The 21,151-nt window shown below is 30.8% G+C and overlaps 2 non-coding genes across 2 annotated transcripts; both read right to left on the minus strand.

Moving 5' to 3' along the window:
- Positions 1-6,233: 6,233 nt before the first annotated feature.
- On the minus strand, positions 6,234-6,344 carry LOC140885777 (small nucleolar RNA R71). The gene has a single exon (XR_012151193.1). It is a non-coding gene; the product is annotated as a small nucleolar RNA R71 (small nucleolar RNA).
- A 13,905-nt stretch (positions 6,345-20,249) lies between these two features.
- LOC140885778 (small nucleolar RNA R71) lies at positions 20,250-20,360 on the minus strand. Its single transcript, XR_012151194.1, has one exon. It is a non-coding gene; the product is annotated as a small nucleolar RNA R71 (small nucleolar RNA).
- Between the last annotated feature and the right edge of the window lie 791 nt (positions 20,361-21,151).

A 21,151-nucleotide genomic window follows, 5' to 3' on the forward strand; every position in this document is an offset into this window, starting at 1 on the left:
ACTGGGTCATCACAGACAACAACCTGTGAGTAGATATCTTGGTTCAGGCCTTCTAGAAAGAGATCATACTTCAATGCATCACTCCCATTAATATGAGGACTGAAAGGTAGCAGATCAAGAAATCGTTGCTGATATTGATCAATAGTCATTGATCCTTGCCTCAGAGTAAGCAACTCCATCGATCGTGCTTGGCGAACAGCTGGAGGAAAATACAGTTTCTGGAACTGCTCACAGAAATCTCCCCAAGTCACCTGTCCTCTCTCAGTACATGCCTGAGCAGCTTTGGCATCCCACCAAAAACATGCTCGATCCTCTAGAACAAATTCTAGAACTTTCAATTTCTGATCCTTAGTACAATCGAAAGCACGAAAAGTACTCTCGAGTTTAGACATCCAACTTCTTGCTTGTTCAGGATTCTCGCCTCCCACCAATGGTTTCGGTCCTACTTGCATGAATTTTGATAGATTAGCGACGTCTACCCTCATGATGATGATGTTGATCATCATGATTGCGGTGATGACGATGATGATGACCACCTCCCTGGCCAATACTACCGTGACTCTCGTCAGCCATATCCTGAAAAGAATTGCACATTAAAATCCCAAATGCGCAAGAATTACTCAAAACTAATTCTAAATCCCAAGTACTAATCCCAAAATCTAAGCATGCTCTGATACCAAAAATGTAGTGACCCTGCATGGAATCTGAAAGAGTGGGTGCCCAGTGAGCCAACTTGTGGCTATGGGCTTTGATGACTCTTTGTATAAACAATCTTTTGTTTAATATAATTTACATTTTTTAATGGCAATGACTTTATCTTTCTTCATATTGTTATATTATGATATACTATTGTTGTTTTGATAAAGACCTTGAATATACTATAGTGTATGTAAGATGTGGTAGAACATGGGGATGTCTATCATGAAATACATCTTATAGTCACTGTATATTCTAAACTGTTCCTAGTCGATTGAGCCGTACGATAATAAGGATAAGGATCGCTCGATTTTGAGACTAGCATTTGCGATGCGGAGTACCACGTTTCATTGGTAGGGAACATGGAGATGTTCGAAGCATGCAAATGGATATTCATAGGATGAATAATCGAACTACCCTATCCGGACTTTCCAAGTGGTTATCACTTATCGAGTGGATAAAGTCCGCGGTTTTGGTTGTACACCATTAGTCCTTACTACTTGAAACATCATGGAGACTCTATATGCTAGTACTGTGCTTTGACTCGTTTACCGACTCTATGGGGGTCATCAGGTGTCGGGATTGGGTACAGTTACAACACATATAGGAGTCGATGCATTGTTGTCAAGGATTCACCACATACTTGCGAGTGTGGATATCCTATGCGATCTGAGGAGATATTAGTGTGACGAATCTCTGTCCAGAGTACTTGATGTGATTTAAGAAATGGTTTCTTAGTAGCACATGCGATGTCACTAATTTGATCTTCAAGATGTATTGCATAGTTATCGAATCTTGAGCGACTCTCGATATACCAATGGTTGTTGATTCGATCGGGATATATGGATGAAGGGACCGTACTGTATGCTAACCAAAATCTACTGGTTCTTGTAGGCACTATCAGTGATACCTAGGGAATCATGGGGCGATGTTGCTAGGCGCTTTACCATGATTCGTTGGGCAAGTCGGAAAGTGTTGTTCCGAGTCACAAGGAGTTGTGAGCCCACGGCTAGCTGTATCCCTGAACCATTGAGGGTCACACAGTGTAATGGAGTTTTAATCCCCGTTGAGATAGTTAAATTTAAAGAGTTAAATTTAATGAATAAAGAAGTTGGACTTCTTAAATAAGAGTAAGGGAGTAGGATTTCCTAAAATGACATAGGGATGGACATTTTTGGAAACCACTGAATACGGATTCAGGAAAATTTATCTTGACTTTAAAATGTGCAGAAATGGTTTCTGTGCACATTGGTAAAATCGGTTTATCAATCGGAGTCACGATGAATTTTATATTAATTTCTGAACGTGCGGGCTGTGCTTGTCGGGCCTCAACTTATGACTAATGGGCCCTAAGCTGTTAGTGGCCTGCATTATAAATAAGTTATTGCAGTACAGAAATTACACACAACAGGTCATAATTTGAGACAGTTTTTCGAAAACCCTAGCCTCCTCTCTCTCAAAGTGGCCGTACACCCTCCCTCACTCTACCTGAGATTTTCAGGTCTGTGATTTTGAATTGCAGTCTGGAATAGCGAATCAAATTCGTTTATTTTCTTCGTAGAAAACTTCTAATAGATTTTCTAGTGCAATCTATCAGAGGGATTAAACCTCTATTCGTGGACCTGATTGAAGGAGTTCATCAGTTCCTGGGAGAGACAACAAGAGCAGAGAAATCTGTTGGAGTCCAATAATCTCGCTTCGAGATTGAAGGTAAAATTTAATAATTGTTATTTAATTTTACACACACTTATAATTTAATCGTTAAACGGTTGATACCCACACTATGGAATTGTTCCATAATAAAATTTTTAAACTTCTGCTGCACCGGGTATCAATCGTGATTGATCTGAACGCCAGTTTTCCAACAGTGGTATCAAAGCCAGGTTGCTCAGATCAAACGATTAAATTAATCGATTGTACAAAAATTTTTGGGTCTTGTTTTTTTTAAAAAAACAAAATAAATATTTTAAAAAAAAAAATTTTTTTCGGGCAAAACCCGGGCAGCGATTGGATCGCTGCCCGGTGGGGCAGCGACGGTCACTGCCCCGGGCGGCGCACGGCGCCGCCCAAAAGGGGCGCACAGCGCCGCCCACGGCGGCGCACGTCGCCGCCCAGGGGCGGCGCTCAGCGCCGCCAGGGCAGCGCTCGGCGCTGCCCTAAAGGGGCAGCCGGGCTGCCCCGGCCCGCGCCCACGGGTGCGGGCCGGCCCGGGAGTGTCCTGAGGGGTTCACATCCATGGGAAGCGAGCATAAGGTATGCAAGCTTCAGAGATCAATTTATGGTCTAAAACAAGCATCAAGAAGTTGGAACCAGAAATTTTATGAAACAATAAAAGATTTTGGTTTCATCAAGAACCCGGAGGAACTGTGCGTGTACAAGAAAGTAGTTAAGGATGCTGTGACATTCTTAGTACTTTATGTTGATGACATCCTACTCATTGGGAATGATGTAGGGATGTTGCAGTCAACAAAGATATGGTTATCAGGTAGATTCTCGATGAAGGATTTGGGTGAGGCATCCTACATTCTTGGGATACAGATCTATAGAGTTAGATCTAAGAGAATGATAGGACTCACTCAATCAACCTACATCGACACCATATTGAAACGGTTTTCAATGGATGGGTCCAAGAGAGGACATCTACCCATGTGTCATGGAGTTTCTTTATCCAAGTCTATGTGTCCCAAGACTGATGCAGAGATAGAGAATATGACACATGTACCATATGCGTCAGCTATAGGTAGTATCATGTATGGGATGATATCTACCAGACCGGATGTAGCATTTGCTCTGAGTGTCACGAGCAAATATCAGGCTAATCCTGGTCAAATGCATTGGAAAGCCGTGAAGGACATTCTTAAGTACTTACGAAGGACTAAGAATATGTTCATGGTATATGGAGGACGAGATCTGAAATTGGAAGGCTATACCGACTCTAGCTTCCAAAGTGACGTGGATGACTCGAAGTCAACCTCTGGATTTGTGTTCATGCTCAATGGCGGTGCTGTCTCTTGGAAGAGTTCCAAGCAGGACACCACAGCGGATTCCACCACTGAGGCTGAATACATTGCAGCATCAGCTGCTGCTAAAGAGGCCGTTTGGATGAGGAAGTTCGTCCAAGAGTTGGGCGTCATTCCTGAATTTGTTGGTCCAGTCCCGGTGTACTGTGACAACACGGGTGCCATTGCTCAAGCAAAGGAACCAAGGTCTCATCAAAGATCCAAACACGTACTGAGGAAATACCACATCATCCGGGAGATTGTGGAAAGAGGAGACATCACTGTCGAACGAGTGGCCTCTGTGATGAAACTTAAAATTTGTAATTATTTATATGTTAAAAAGTGTGTTTTAAAATTTAAGTTTAATTAAAATTATGAAGTTGTATTATTTTAGTGTTATGTGTTTATATTTAAATGTTTTACTAAAATGTTGTATTTTACGGTTTGCGCAGGTTTGGTAAAAATAAAATTACTCAAGCTACAGTGGTCATAATGGAGTAATCTCAAAACCTGTAGAATCACAAAAGAGGCATCTTCAACTTTGTAGAAGACAAAAAATTCCAAAAACTTCATTAAGATGATCAAAATAATAAAACATCAAAATGGAGATAGATTTACTTTTACTATGACCAGCTTGAAGTAAAAATATCATAAGTATTTCATATTTTATCCAAAAGGGGTGAATGAGTTGTCCAAACACATCTACACAAAATATCCTACGTGTTCTATGTTGAAAAGAAAGGCTGAATCGGTGGTCTAAGGCATCAAACATGCCAATTAAAGTTGGGTCATGGTATTGACATTCAAGGAGACAAGCACCCACCAACTTTACTATTTCACATTTAATAAGCCTTGGACTCTTCCTCTCATTTGGCCTATAAATAGATGTGTTGTATAAGCTTTGTAGTGTGCAAGAGTGTAGAGAATTCTTCATTTGTAAAATAAATATTGTGTGTGTGAGAATAAAAGTTTGAGTGTGCAAGTTTCTCAAGTTCAAGTATGAAATTTCTTTTATCTTTATTCTTGAGTTTCATGTTCATGGAAAGCTAAATCTTTTTATGTCAAGGTGAAAAGGTTTCATTGTTGGTCAAGTAAGATTGTCTATATTTTGTATATTCTTTTCTTTTCTATTTTTATTTTTACTAATTGATCTTTATTTGTAGGTATAATTTTGGATGATTTGTTGTTATCTATTTACATCAAATGCTTGGTACCTTGAATGTGGTTACCTTGATTTGTTGTCAAATATGATACAATAAATACTACAATAATTATATACTATAAATATATGTATCTATTTATAATAAAGTCATATATATTATTTAGACGATAGCGTGACACTGTCGGTTGTTCTAAATAATATATTGTGATTTGAACTAACATTTACTTTCTCGCATCTAACTTTTACTTTATCGCAACTAACATTTACTTTTCCGCAACTAACATTTACTTTCTCGCATCTAACTTTTACTTTTCCGCAACTAACATTTACTTTATCGCATCTAACATAAAGTCATATATTTTATTTAGACGATAGCGTGGCTCTGCCGGTTGTTCTAAATAAAATATTGTGATTTGATCTAACATTTACTTTTATGTCAATTTATATTTATGCATTTATATATATATTATGGGTACCATGTATTAAATATCGGTTAATCTGATATTAATATAGTGGGAACTATATTATATGATATACTTGTTTAAATATTTCATTGTTCTTTTATGTTTATTTTTATTTTAGTTTCTTTTATTTATTTTTATTTAGCAATCTTAATTAAACCAACAATGAACCTTTGAAACCTTGACAATTTTATAATTTGTGTATTTGAAGTTTTATAATAATATTTTCATCTATAATATATTATTGCTAAAATTAAACTTACAACATCCTCTCCGTGGATCGATCTCGTACTCACGAGTATATTACTTGCAGACAACCTACACTTGGGTGAATTACAATTTAAGTTGTAGCAAGTTTTTGGCGCCGTTGCCGGGGAGGTATAAATTAAGTTTAATTTTGTTATTATGTAAATAGTATGTTGTTTTTAATTGTATGATTGTTTGGAGTCGTAAACAAAGTGGTAGACTTGTTCGAGTAACTGAAAATATTTTAAACATGGACGATAATTCTAATAATCAAGATGATAATAATAATAATAATCATCATCAAGATTATGAACAACCAAGAACACTTAGGCACCATATGAATCCAATAAGAACTAGTACACCATCTTGTTTAGTTTTTCCTCCTAATGCATCTAATTTCAATTTTAAGCCACAAGTCATTCAACTTTTACCAAATTTTCATGGCTTAGATTCTGAAAATCCATATTTGCATTTAAGAGAATTTGAGGAGGTTTGCAACACTTATAATGATCAAAATTGTAGCATGGATACTGTTCGATTAAAGCTTTTCCCTTTTTCCTTAAAAGATAAAGCTAAAACATGGTTGCAAAATTTGAGATCAAGTTCAATAAGATCATGGGAAGAAATGCAACAACAATTTCTAAAAAAGTTTTTTCCTTCCCATAGAACAAACTCTTTTAAAAGACAAATTACAACTTTTTCTCAAAAACAAGGGGAAACATTTTATCAATGTTGGGATAGATATAAAGAGTTACTTAATACATGCCCACATCATGGTTTTGAAATATGGAGAATAGTTTCTCACTTTTATGAAGGTTTAATACCTAAAGATAGGCAAATGATAGAATTCATGTGTAATGGAACTTTTGAAGATAAAAACCCAAATGAAGCTATGGAATATTTGGAGTCATTAGCAGAAAATGCTCAAAATTGGGATAATATAGGCTCAATTGAACCACCAAGTAAAACCAATAATTCAACAAATGGGGGTGGTATTTATCATCTTAAAGATGATGTAGATGTTCAAGCTAAACTTGCATCTTTAGCAAGAAAAATCGAGTCATTAGAAATGAAAAAGAGTGATCAATTAAAAAGTGTTCAAGAAATTGTTTGTCATATATGTGACACACATGATCATCTTACAAAAAATTGTCCTACTTTGCCTTCATTTAAAGAATGTCTCCATGAACAAGCCAATTATGTTAACAATTTTAAAAAACCAACATTAGATCCTTTTTCACAAACATACAATCCTGGTTGGAGAAATCATCCCAATTTTAGTTGGAGGAACGATAATAATGCACAACCTTCACAACAACCTTTTCAAAAAAACCAAAATCATCAAGGTTATGCTCCTTATATCCCACCTCCAAGAAAAAATTTTGAAGATGAAATTCATGCATACATTCAAAAGCAAGAGTCTATCAATATTCAAAACATTCAATCTATGAATGATTTGAAAGAAACTCTTGCAAAATTTGCATCTTCACTTAATATTCATGAAAAAGGAAAATTTCCATCTCAACCACAACCTAATCCTAAAAATCAAAATCAAGAAAAATTTGATCAAGTAAAATCTGTTATTACTCTTAGAAGTGGTAAAATAGTTAATGATCCATATAGTGATGAAAACAAATATCAGTCAAACTCAAAGAGTAAGGATGAAAATCTTGATACTTTCGAGAAAGATGATACTTTGAGTCCTAAGATTAAGAAAGTTGATGATAAATTATCTGAAATAATATGTGAGTCAAATAAGCATGTTCCTTTCCCTCATGCATTAGTTAATAATAAAAAACAAAAAAATGATTCTGATATTTATGAAGTTTTTAAACAAGTAAAAATAAATATTCCATTATTAGATGCTATTAAACAAGTGCCTTCTTATGCAAAGTTTTTAAAAGATTTATGTACTGTAAAAAGACAATTGCATGTAAAGAAGAAAGCATTCTTAACGGAGCAAGTAAGTTCTATTATTCAAAATAATTCTACTTTGAAATATAAAGATCCCGGTTGTCCAACAATTTCATGTATTATTGGAAAAAATAAAATTAAAAAAGCTTTGTTAGATTTGGGAGCAAGTGTGAATTTAATTCCTTATTCAGTTTATGAAAAGCTTAAGTTGGGAGATTTAAAACCTACATCTGTTACTCTTTTACTAGCCGATAGGTCAATCAAAATACCTAGAGGTATCGTAGAAGATGTGTTAGTTCAAGTCGATAAATTCATATATCCTGTGGATTTTATTGTCTTGGATACACAACCAATAGAAGTACATAACGAAATTCCAGTAATATTGGGACGTCCATTTCTAGCAACTTCAAATGCTTTAATTAATTGTCGAAATGGAATAATGAAATTGTCTTTTGGAAATATGACTTTAGAACTTAATGTGTTCAATTTATGTAAACAACCAAGTATTAATGAAGATGAAGATGATAATGCAATAGAAACAATTGTGGAAGAAAATATACACCAAGAAAACTTAAATCAACAATCTGAAGTTTGTTTAGTGGAAAGTTTTGATTCAAAAAATGTTTTTAAATCAAAGTTATTTGAAGAAATTAATGAACTTGAAGAAGTAAAAGAAAATGATCATCCAAAACTTGAATTAAAACCCTTGCCAATAGAACTAAAATATGCTTTTCTTGGTGAAAATCAAACATATCCTATTGTAATATCTTCTACCCTCTTACCAAAACAAGAAGAAGATGTAATAACACTACTTAAAAAACACAAAAATGCAATTGGATGGACTTTGCAAGATATAAAAGGTATAAATCCTTTAATCTACACACATAGAATTCACTTGGAAGAAAATGCTAAAACATATCAACAACCACAAAGAAGATTAAATCCACACATGAAAGAAGTTGTTAAAAATGAAGTTTTAAAACTATTAGATGCCGGAATTATTTATCCAATCTCGGATAGTAAATGGGTAAGTCCAACACAAGTAGTACCAAAAAAATCAGGCATCACTGTTATAAAAAATGAAAAGGGAGAATTATTACAAGCTAGGATTCCATCTAGTTGGCGTATGTGCATTGATTATAGAAAATTAAATGATGCAACTAGAAAAGATCACTTTCCGTTACCATTTTTAGATCAAATTTTAGAGAAAGTGGCAGGTAATCCTTATTATTGTTTTCTTGATGGGTATTCGGGGTATTATCAAATACCAATATCATTAGAAGATCAAGAAAAAACTACTTTCACTTGTCCGTTCGGAACTTTTGCTTTTAAAAGAATGCCATTTGGTTTATGTAATGCCCCGGCTACTTTTCAAAGATGCATGCTAAGTATTTTTAGTGACATGATTGAAGAATTTGTGGAAGTTTTTATGGATGATATAACTGTTTTTGGAAACTCATTTGAAAACTGTCTTAAAAATTTGGAAGAAGTTTTAAAAAGATGTGAAGAAAAAAATTTTGTTTTAAATTGGGAAAAATGTCACTACATGGTTAAATCCGGAATTGTGTTAGGGCATGTCATATCTGAAAAAGGAATTGAAGTTGATAAAGCTAAGGTTGATGTTATTGCTAATCTACCATCACCAAACACGATCAAAGAAATTCGATCATTTTTGGGTCATGCGGGATTTTATAGAAGATTTATAAAAAATTTTAGCATAATATCGAAACCAATTTCAAATCTTTTAACAAAAGATGCACAATTTGAATGGACTCAAGAATGTGAAACTGCTTTTAAAAAAATAATTAATCTTTTAACTACATCACCTATTTTACAACCTCCTGATTGGTCTTTACCATTTGAATTAATGTGTGATGCAAGTGATTATGCTGTAGGAGCCGTGTTAGGACAAAGAAAAGAAGGTAAACCTTATGTGATCTATTATGCAAGTAGAACCTTAAATAGTGCTCAAATCAATTATTCAACAACTGAAAAAGAATTACTTTCAGTAGTGTTTGCATTAGATAAATTTCGATCCTATTTAATTGGTTCTACTACTATTGTTTACACTGATCATTCTGCCATAAAATATTTATCAAATAAACAAGATGCTAAGCCGAGATTAATAAGATGGATTTTGTTGTTACAAGAATTTGATCTTGTAATAAAAGATAAAAAAGGAAAAGAAAATGTAGTAGCCGATCATTTATCAAGAATAATTTCTAAATCATCTCAAAATGAAATACCAATAAATGAAAATTTTCCGGATGATCAACTATTTTATGCTACTACTATGCCTTGGTTTGCTAATATTGTAAATTTTCTTGTGACAAATAAAATGCCTTCTCATTGGAGTTCACAAGATAAAAATAAATTCTTGAAAGAGGTCAAAAAATTTTATTGGGATGATCCTTATTTGTTTAAGTATTGTCCTGATCAAATTTTTCGACGATGCATACCCGACAATGAGGTAAGTAGTGTCATTAAATTTTGTCATTCTGAGGCATGTGGAGGTCATTTTTCGTCAAAGAAAACAGCTGCAAAAATCTTTCAATGTGGATTTTATTGGCCTTCTTTATTCAAAGATACACATTCATTTTGCAAATCTTGTGAAAATTGTCAGAAAATGGGTTCAATTTCAAAACGAAACATGATGCCTTTAAATCCAATCATGATTATTGAAATATTTGACAGTTGGGGAATAGATTTTATGGGTCCATTTCCATTATCTTTTGGATTCACTTATATTTTAGTAGCTGTCGATTATGTTTCAAAATGGATTGAAGCAATTGCATGTAGAACTAATGATCATAAAGTTGTGATAAAATTTTTGAAAGAAAATATTTTTAGTCGATTTGGAATACCTAGAGCTATAATAAGTGATGGGGGAAGTCATTTTATAAATAAATCATTTTCTTCGTTGTTAAGAAAATATGGTATTACACATAAAGTCTCTACTCCATATCACCCTCAAACGAATGGTCAGGTTGAACTTGCAAATAAAGAAATAAAACAAATTTTGGAAAAAACAGTCAATCCAAATCGAAAAGATTGGTCTTTAAGATTAAGTGATGCATTATGGGCATATAGAACTGCATTTAAAACATCAATGGGGATGTCACCATAAAGATTAGTTTTTGGAAAGCATTGTCATTTACCTGTTGAAATTGAACATAAAGCTTATTGGGCAATTAAAGCGTTTAATACTAATTTAGATGATGCATCTAAATCAAGAAAATTGCAATTAAATGAACTAGAAGAATTAAGAAATGATGCATATGAAAATGAAAAGATTTATAAAGATAAAACAAAAGCATTTCATGATAAAAATATTATGAGAAAATCTTTTGAAATCGGACAAAAAGTTTTACTTTATAATTCTCGCTTGCATTTGTTTCCAGGAAAACTTAGATCGCGATGGTCTGGACCATTTATTGTTAAATTTGTCTATCCTAATGGTGCTGTTGATGTTGAAAATCCTAAAAATAATAATGTATTTAAAGTTAATGGGCAAAGACTTAAACCGTTTATAGAAAATGAAGTTCTTAATGAAGAGTTTATGCCTTTATATGATCCAACTTAATTGTTACTTATATTTTTATTTTATTTTTGCAGAAATTAGGACACTTCCCGGTTAAGTGGCGGATAACGGTACTCCGTGGCTCTTACAGTCGGTTAAATTGGTTTCCCACAATAACTGATCAAAAAAAAAAATATATTTCTTTATTTTCAAAATGGAAGAAGCTATCAAAGAACATGGAAAATATATTTGTTCTTCTGTTTCTAAAAAAGTTCGAAGAATGATTTATGAATGCAGACGTGAAAGATTGAGAATTCTTATGCAAAAAGGAATTCCGGAGGATATTCGTCTTATAATTGAAGCCAAGGTTCGAATAGGTGGCGAAGTTCCAAAATTCTTATATGTTCGAAATATGTCCGGACTAGGAAAAAGCACCTATGCGAAGAAAAGGAGGGCAAAAGGGTTAGATGTTTGTCATAAATGTGCCAGATGGACTTGTAACAAACGATGCAGATCTTTGGGATGTGTTTCCACAAATAGAGAAGATAAAATTGATTTCATTAAGAATGGGCTGAGTAAAGAGTCATTGGATGATATCTCATTGACTCTTGAGACGCATTCTAGTGGATATGTACAAGGTCAACTTCTCCGTTTATGGAAACTATTCCAAGCGCAGCGTCATGGTAATGGTCTTGGGAATCTGACTAAAAAAGACCCTATTTGCCAATTTATAAGAAAATTGGATGGGAAGCCAACCCTCAACTCATAAGAAGACGTTGAAGTCATCATTGATTCAACATGTTACGAAATGGTTTGTGTTTGTTCCTCATCTTCAATAAATTCCAGGTGATATCTCTTTCATCATGTACTCTTTATTTTTCTTGTAAAAAAAAAAAAAAAAAAATTAAAAACAATGTCATATTCAGGTTTGGGGGAGGGTTTATCTCTAAAAAAAAAAAAAAAATTTAAAATTTAAAAAAAATATATATATATTTCTATAATAATATTTATTTTTCTTTTTCAATGGCAGAGTAAGGAGTCAAAAACTCCTGACACGCATTAGTTTTTATTTATCATTTTATCACAATAGATTAGATTTTAATATTCCGTATATATTTAAATTGCAAACTACTAAGAAAATGAAGTCTTTTTGTATAGATGTTTATTTATTATTCTTTTTATCAATTTAATAAAAAATATATAATTGATGGGATATAAGTTATAAATAATATATAATTGTGTGTTTTCAAATACATATTTTTTAAAACTTTTATGAGTATATAATTAAAGTGATATTGATTGAATAAATAATAACATGTATAATTGAGGGAATTAATTTGTAAAAGTGCAATAGTTACTCACATAAATTTTGTGAGTGAGGGGTAAGAATTGAGAAAACAACTTATAAGCTTTTATTGATTATTAAGAAATGGTTGATTACTAAATTAAACCCATTTTGAAAAAAAAAAAAAAAATGAAAATTGGCTGCAAAGTTGTTTGAAGTTTGATTGTAAAGATGTAGAGTATTAATATCTCTACTATAATTATTAATGTAATAGATTTACCTCATAAAAAATAAAAAAATAAATAAACTTTGAAAAAAAAATGTTACATTTTCAAAGTTTATTGGAGGTATTTGATTATGTAAAAACAATTTTGCAGCCAAGCAAAAAAAAAAAAAACAAAAAAAAAAAACAAAAAAACAAAAAAACAAAAAAAAAATGGGTTTATTCTTTGTAAATCATCCTATCTTATTTTCAATATTAGGTTATTTGATTGTCTGCTTTACTAGCCATTTTCAAAGAGTGTATAATTTTCTTCCAACTCCACGAGTGAAAAACAGCTATATATGAAATACTTTAACCCGAGAGAATATGGAGTTGAGACTTTTACATTAAGATTCCTGATATTATACATGTTATGAAATGATTTCTATTATCATTTTAATTATATTATTCTCAAAGTTTTTAGAAAATATTTATATAAAAAAATTATATATATTTAATATTTTGATATTGTGTGTAATATATATGTATACCCCATCCAATTATATATTAATATATTAGTTGATAATGAGATTTATAAATAAACATATGATCTCCTCACAAGTGTGTTTTTAAAATTTTAAAGTTTGCAAATTTGAATATATATATTAAGGAATAAAAATCTAACTTGTGATTTTATGATATTTTATGATATTTTATGATATTTTATTACTAAGGGACTAGTAATTAGCCGGTTTGGGGGTGTGATGAAACTTAAAATTTGTAATTATTTATATGTTAAAAAGTGTGTTTTAAAATTTAAGTTTAATTAAAATTATGAAGTTGTATTATTTTAGTGTTATGTGTTTATATTTAAATGTTTTACTAAAATGTTGTATTTTACGGTTTGCGCAGGTTTGGTAAAAATAAAATTACTCAAGCTACAGTGGTCATAATGGAGTAATCTCAAAACCTGTAGAATCACAAAAGAGGCATCTTCAACTTTGTAGAAGACAAGAAATTCCAAAAACTTCATTAAGATGATCAAAATAATAAAACATCAAAATGGAGATAGATTTACTTTTACTATGACCAGCTTGGAGTAAATATATCATAAGTATTTCATATTTTATCCAAAAGGGGTGAATGAGTTGTCCAAACACATCTACACAAAATATCCTACGTGTTCTATGTTGAAAAGAAAGGCTGAATCGGTGGTCTAAGGCATCAAACATGCCAATTAAAGTTGGGTCATGGTATTGACATTCAAGGAGACAAGCACCCACCAACTTTACTATTTCACATTTAATAAGCCTTGGACTCTTCCTCTCATTTGGCCTATAAATAGATGTGTTGTATAAGCTTTGTAGTGTGCAAGAGTGTAGAGAATTCTTCATTTGTAAAATAAATATTGTGTGTGTGAGAATAAAAGTTTGAGTGTGCAAGTTTCTCAAGTTCAAGTATGAAATTTCTTTTATCTTTATTCTTGAGTTTCATGTTCATGGAAAGCTAAATCTTTTTATGTCAAGGTGAAAAGGTTTCATTGTTGGTCAAGTATAATTTTGGATGATTTGTTGTTATCTATTTACATCAAATGCTTGGTACCTTGAATGTGGTTACCTTGATTTGTTGTCAAATATGATACAATAATTACTACAATAATTATATACTATAAATATATGTATCTATTTATAATAAAGTCATATATATTATTTAGACGATAGCGTGACACTGTCGGTTGTTCTAAATAATATATTGTGATTTGAACTAACATTTACTTTATCGCATCTAACTTTTACTTTATCGCAACTAACATTTACTTTTCCGCAACTAACATTTACTTTCTCGCATCTAACTTAAAGTCATATATTTTATTTAGACGATAGCGTGGCTCTGCCGGTTGTTCTAAATAAAATATTGTGATTTGATCTAACATTTACTTTTATGTCAATTTATATTTATGCATTTATATATATATTATGGGTACCATGTATTAAATATCGGTGGATATTAATATAGTGGGAACTATATTATATGATATACTTGTTTAAATATTTAATTGTTCTTTTTATGTTTATATTTATTCATCTATATATATATTATGGGTACCATGTATTAAATATCGGTTAATCTGATATTAATATAGTGGGAACTATATTATATGATATACTTGTTTAAATATTTCATTGTTCTTTTATGTTTATTTTTATTTTAGTTTCTTTTATTTATTTTTATTTAGCAATCTTAATTAAACCAACAATGAACCTTTGAAACCTTGACAATTTTATAATTTGTGTATTTGAAGTTTTATAATAATATTTTCATCTATAATATATTATTGCTAAAATTAAACTTACAACATCCTCTCCGTGGATCGATCTCGTACTCACGAGTATATTACTTGCAGACAACCTACACTTGGGTGAATTACAATTTAAGTTGTAGCAAGTTTTTGTAAATTGTAATTCACCCAAGTGTAGGTTGTCTGCAAGTAATATACTCGTGAGTACGAGATCGATCCACGGAGAGGATGTTGTAAGTTTAATTTTAGCAATAATATATTATAGATGAAAATATTATTATAAAACTTCAAATACACAAATTATAAAATTGTCAAGGTTTCAAAGGTTCATTGTTGGTTTAATTAAGATTGCTAAATAAAAATAAATAAAAGAAACTAAAATAAAAATAAACATAAAAGAACAATGAAATATTTAAACAAGTATATCATATAATATAGTTCCCACTATATTAATATCAGATTAACCGATATTTAATACATGGTACCCATAATATATATATAGATGAATAAATATAAACATAAAAAGAATAATTAAATATTTAAACAAGTATATCATATAATATAGTTCCCACTATATTAATATCCACCGATATTTAATACATGGTACCCATAATATATATATAAATGCATAAATATAAATTGACATAAAAGTAAATGTTAGATCAAATCACAATATTTTATTTAGAACAACCGGCAGAGCCACGCTATCGTCTAAATAAAATATATGACTTTATGTTAGATGCGATAAGGTAAATGTTAGTTGCGGAAAAGTAAAAGTTAGATGCGAGAAAGTAAATGTTAGTTGCGGAAAAGTAAATGTTAGTTGCGATAAAGTAAAAGTTAGATGCGATAAAGTAAATGTTAGTTCAAATCACAATATATTATTTAGAACAACCGACAGTGTCACGCTATCGTCTAAATAATATATATGACTTTATTATAAATAGATACATATATTTATAGTATATAATTATTGTAGTAATTATTGTATCATATTTGACAACAAATCAAGGTAACCACATTCAAGGTACCAAGCATTTGATGTAAATAGATAACAACAAATCATCCAAAATTATACCTACAAATAAAGATCAATTAGTAAAAATAAAAATAGAAAAAAAAAGAATATACAAAATATAGACAATCTTACTTGACCAACAATGAAACCTTTTCACCTTGACATAAAAAGATTTAGCTTTCCATGAACATGAAACTCAAGAATAAAGATAAAAGAAATTTCATACTTGAACTTGAGAAACTTGCACACTCAAACTTTTATTCTCACACACACAATATTTATTTTACAAATGAAGAATTCTCTACACTCTTGCACACTACAAATCTTATACAACACATCTATTTATAGGCCAAATGAGAGGAAGAGTCCAAGGCTCATTAAATGTGAAATAGTAAAGTTGGTGGGTGCTTGTCTCCTTGAATGTCAATACCATGACCCAACTTTAATTGGCATGTTTGATGCCTTAGACCACCGATTCAGCCTTTCATTTCAACATAGAACACGTAGGATATTTTGTGTAGATGTGTTTGGACAACTCATTCACCCCTTTTGGATAAAATATGAAATACTTATGATATTTTTACTCCAAGCTGGTCATAGTAAAAGTAAATCTATCTCAATTTTGATGTTTTATTATTTTGATCATCTTAATGAAGTTTTTGGAATTTCTTGTCTTCTACAAAGTTGAAGATGCCTCTTTTGTGATTCTACAGGTTTTGAGATTACTCCATTATGACCACTGTAGCTTGAGTAATTTTATTTTTACCAAACCTGCGCAAACCGTAAAATTCAACATTTTAGTAAAACATTTAAATATAAACACATAACACTAAAATAATACAACTTCATAATTTTAATTAAACTTAAATTTTAAAACACACTTTTTAACATATAAATAATTACAAATTTTAAGTTTCATCACATAGTAAAGTTGGTGGGTGCTTGTCTCCTTGAATGTCAATACCATGACCCAACTTTAATTGTCATGTTTGATGCCTTAGACTCTTCCTCTCATTTGGCCTATAAATAGATGTGTTGTATAAGCTTTGTAGTGTGCAAGAGTGTAGAGAATTCTTCATTTGTAAAATAAATATTGTGTGTGTGAGAATAAAAGTTTGAGTGTGCAAGTTTCTCAAGTTCAAGTATGAAATTTCTTTTATCTTTATTCTTGAGTTTCATGTTCATGGAAAGCTAAATCTTTTTATGTCAAGGTGAAAAGGTTTCATTGTTGGTCAAGTAAGATTGTCTATATTTTGTATATTCTTTTTTTTTCTATTTTTATTTTTACTAATTGATCTTTATTTGTAGGTATAATTTTGGATGATTTGTTGTTATCTATTTACATCAAATGCTTGGTACCTTGAATGTGGTTACCTTGATTTGTTGTCAAATATGATACAATAATTACTACAATAATTATATACTATAAATATATGTATCTATTTATAATAAAGTCATATATATTATTTAGATGATAGCGTGACACTGTCGGTTGTTCTAAATAATATATTGTGATTTGAACTAACATTTACTTTATCGCATCTAACTTTTACTTTATCGCAACTAACATTTACTTTTCCGCAACTAACATTTACTTTCTCGCATCTAACTTTTACTTTTCCGCAACTAACATTTACTTTATCGCATCTAACATAAAGTCATATATTTTATTTAGACGATAGCGTGGCTCTGCCGGTTGTTCTAAATAAAATATTGTGATTTGATCTAACATTTACTTTTATGTCAATTTATATTTATGCATTTATATATATATTATGGGTACCATGTATTAAATATCGGTGGATATTAATATAGTGGAAACTATATTATATGATATACTTGTTTAAATATTTAATTATTCTTTTTATGTTTATATTTATTCATCTATATATATATTATGGGTACCATGTATTAAATATCGGTTAATCTGATATTAATATAGTGGGAACTATATTATATGATATACTTGTTTAAATATTTCATTGTTCTTTTATGTTTATTTTTATTTTAGTTTCTTTTATTTATTTTTATTTAGCAATCTTAATTAAACCAACAATGAACCTTTGAAACCTTGACAATTTTATAATTTGTGTATTTGAAGTTTTATAATAATATTTTCATCTATAATATATTATTGCTAAAATTAAACTTACAACATCCTCTCCGTGGATCGATCTCGTACTCACGAGTATATTACTTGCAGACAACCTACACTTGGGTGAATTACAATTTAAGTTGTAGCAAGTTTTTGGAGTGTGTTTTAAAATTTAAGTTTAATTAAAATTATGAAGTTGTATTATTTTAGTGTTATGTGTTTATATTTAAATGTTTTACTAAAATGTTGTATTTTACGGTTTACGCAGGTTTGGTAAAAATAAAATTACTCAAGCTACAGAGGTCATAATGGAGTAATCTCAAAACCTGTAGAATCACAAAAGAGGCATCTTCAACTTTGTAGAAGACAAGAAATTCCAAAAACTTCATTAAGATGATCAAAATAATAAAACATCAAAATGGAGATAGATTTACTTTTACTATGACCAGCTTGGAGTAAAAATATCATAAGTATTTCATATTTTATCCAAAAGGGGTGAATGAGTTGTCCAAACACATCTACACAAAATATCCTACGTGTTCTATGTTGAAAAGAAAGGCTGAATCGTGGTCTAAGGCATCAAACATGCCAATTAAAGTTGGGTCATGGTATTGACATTCAAGGAGACAAGCACCCACCAACTTTACTATTTCACATTTAATAAGCCTTGGACTCTTCCTCTCATTTGGCCTATAAATAGATATGTTGTATAAGCTTTGTAGTGTGCAAGAGTGTAGAGAATTCTTCATTTGTAAAATAAATATTGTGTGTGTGAGAATAAAAGTTTGAGTGTGCAAGTTTCTCAAGTTCAAGTATGAAATTTCTTTTATCTTTATTCTTGAGTTTCATGTTCATGGAAAGCTAAATCTTTTTATGTCAAGGTGAAAAGGTTTCATTGTTGGTCAAGTAAGATTGTCTATATTTTGTATATTCTTTTCTTTTCTATTTTTATTTTTACTAATTGATCTTTATTTGTAGGTATAATTTTGGATGATTTGTTGTTATCTATTTACATCAAATGCTTGGTACCTTGAATGTGGTTACCTTGATTTGTTGTCAAATATGATACAATAAATACTACAATAATTATATACTATAAATATATGTATCTATTTATAATAAAGTCATATATATTATTTAGACGATAGCGTGACACTGTCGGTTGTTCTAAATAATATATTGTGATTTGAACTAACATTTACTTTCTCGCATCTAACTTTTACTTTATCGCAACTAACATTTACTTTTCCGCAACTAACATTTACTTTCTCGCATCTAACTTTTACTTTTCCGCAACTAACATTTGCTTTATCGCATCTAACATAAAGTCATATATTTTATTTAGACGATAGCGTGGCTCTGCCGGTTGTTCTAAATAAAATATTGTGATTTGATCTAACATTTACTTTTATGTCAATTTATATTTATGCATTTATATATATATTATGGGTACCATGTATTAAATATCGGTTAATCTGATATTAATATAGTGGGAACTATATTATATGATATACTTGTTTAAATATTTCATTGTTCTTTTATGTTTATTTTTATTTTAGTTTCTTTTATTTATTTTTATTTAGCAATCTTAATTAAACCAACAATGAACCTTTGAAACCTTGACAATTTTATAATTTGTGTATTTGAAGTTTTATAATAATATTTTCATCTATAATATATTATTGCTAAAATTAAACTTACAACATCCTCTCCGTGGATCGATCTCGTACTCACGAGTATATTACTTGCAGACAACCTACACTTGGGTGAATTACAATTTAAGTTGTAGCAAGTTTTTGGCGCCGTTGCCGGGGAGGTATAAATTAAGTTTAATTTTTTATTATGTAAATAGTATGTTGTTTTTAATTGTATGATTGTTTGGAGTCGTAAACAAAGTGGTAGACTTGTTCGAGTAACTGAAAATATTTTAAACATGGACGATAATTCTAATAATCAAGATGATAATAATAATAATAATCATCATCAAGATTATGAACAACCAAGAACACTTAGGCACCATATGAACCCAATAAGAACTAGTACACCATCTTGTTTAGTTTTTCCTCCTGATGCATCTAATTTCAATTTTAAGCCACAAGTCATTCAACTTTTACCAAATTTTCATGGCTTAGATTCTGAAAATCCATATTTGCATTTAAGAGAATTTGAGGAGGTTTGCAACACTTATAATGATCAAAATTGTAGCATGGATACTGTTCGATTAAAGCTTTTCCCTTTTTCCTTAAAAGATAAAGCTAAAACATGGTTGCAAAATTTGAGATCAAGTTCAATAAGATCATGGGAAGAAATGCAACAACAATTTCTAAAAAAGTTTTTTCCTTCCCATAGAACAAACTCTTTTAAAAGACAAATTACAACTTTTTCTCAAAAACAAGGGGAAACATTTTATCAATGTTGGGATAGATATAAAGAGTTACTTAATACATGCCCACATCATGGTTTTGAAATATGGAGAATAGTTTCTCACTTTTATGAAGGTTTAATACCTAAAGATAGGCAAATGATAGAATTCATGTGTAATGGAACTTTTGAAGATAAAAACCCAAATGAAGCTATGGAATATTTGGAGTCATTAGCAGAAAATGCTCAAAATTGGGATAATATAGGCTCAATTGAACCACCAAGTAAAACCAATAATTCAACAAATGGGGGTGGTATTTATCATCTTAAAGATGATGTAGATGTTCAAGCTAAACTTGCATCTTTAGCAAGAAAAATCGAGTCATTAGAAATGAAAAAGAGTGATCAATTAAAAAGTGTTCAAGAAATTGTTTGTCATATATGTGACACACATGATCATCTTACAAAAAATTGTCCTACTTTGCCTTCATTTAAAGAATGTCTCCATGAACAAGCCAATTATGTTAACAATTTTAAAAAACCAACATTAGATCCTTTTTCACAAACATACAATCCTGGTTGGAGAAATCATCCCAATTTTAGTTGGAGGAACGATAATAATGCACAACCTTCACAACAACCTTTTCAAAATAACCAAAATCATCAAGGTTATGCTCCTTATATCCCACCTCCAAGAAAAAATTTTGAAGATGAAATTCATGCATACATTCAAAAGCAAGAGTCTATCAATATTCAAAACATTCAATCTATGAATGATTTGAAAGAAACTCTTGCAAAATTTGCATCTGCACTTAATATTCATGAAAAAGGAAAATTTCCATCTCAACCACAACCTAATCCTAAAAATCAAAATCAAGAAAAATTTGATCAAG

This window comes from Henckelia pumila, chromosome 2, assembly GCF_033568475.1.
Source record: "Henckelia pumila isolate YLH828 chromosome 2, ASM3356847v2, whole genome shotgun sequence".
NCBI lineage: Eukaryota > Viridiplantae > Streptophyta > Magnoliopsida > Lamiales > Gesneriaceae > Henckelia > Henckelia pumila.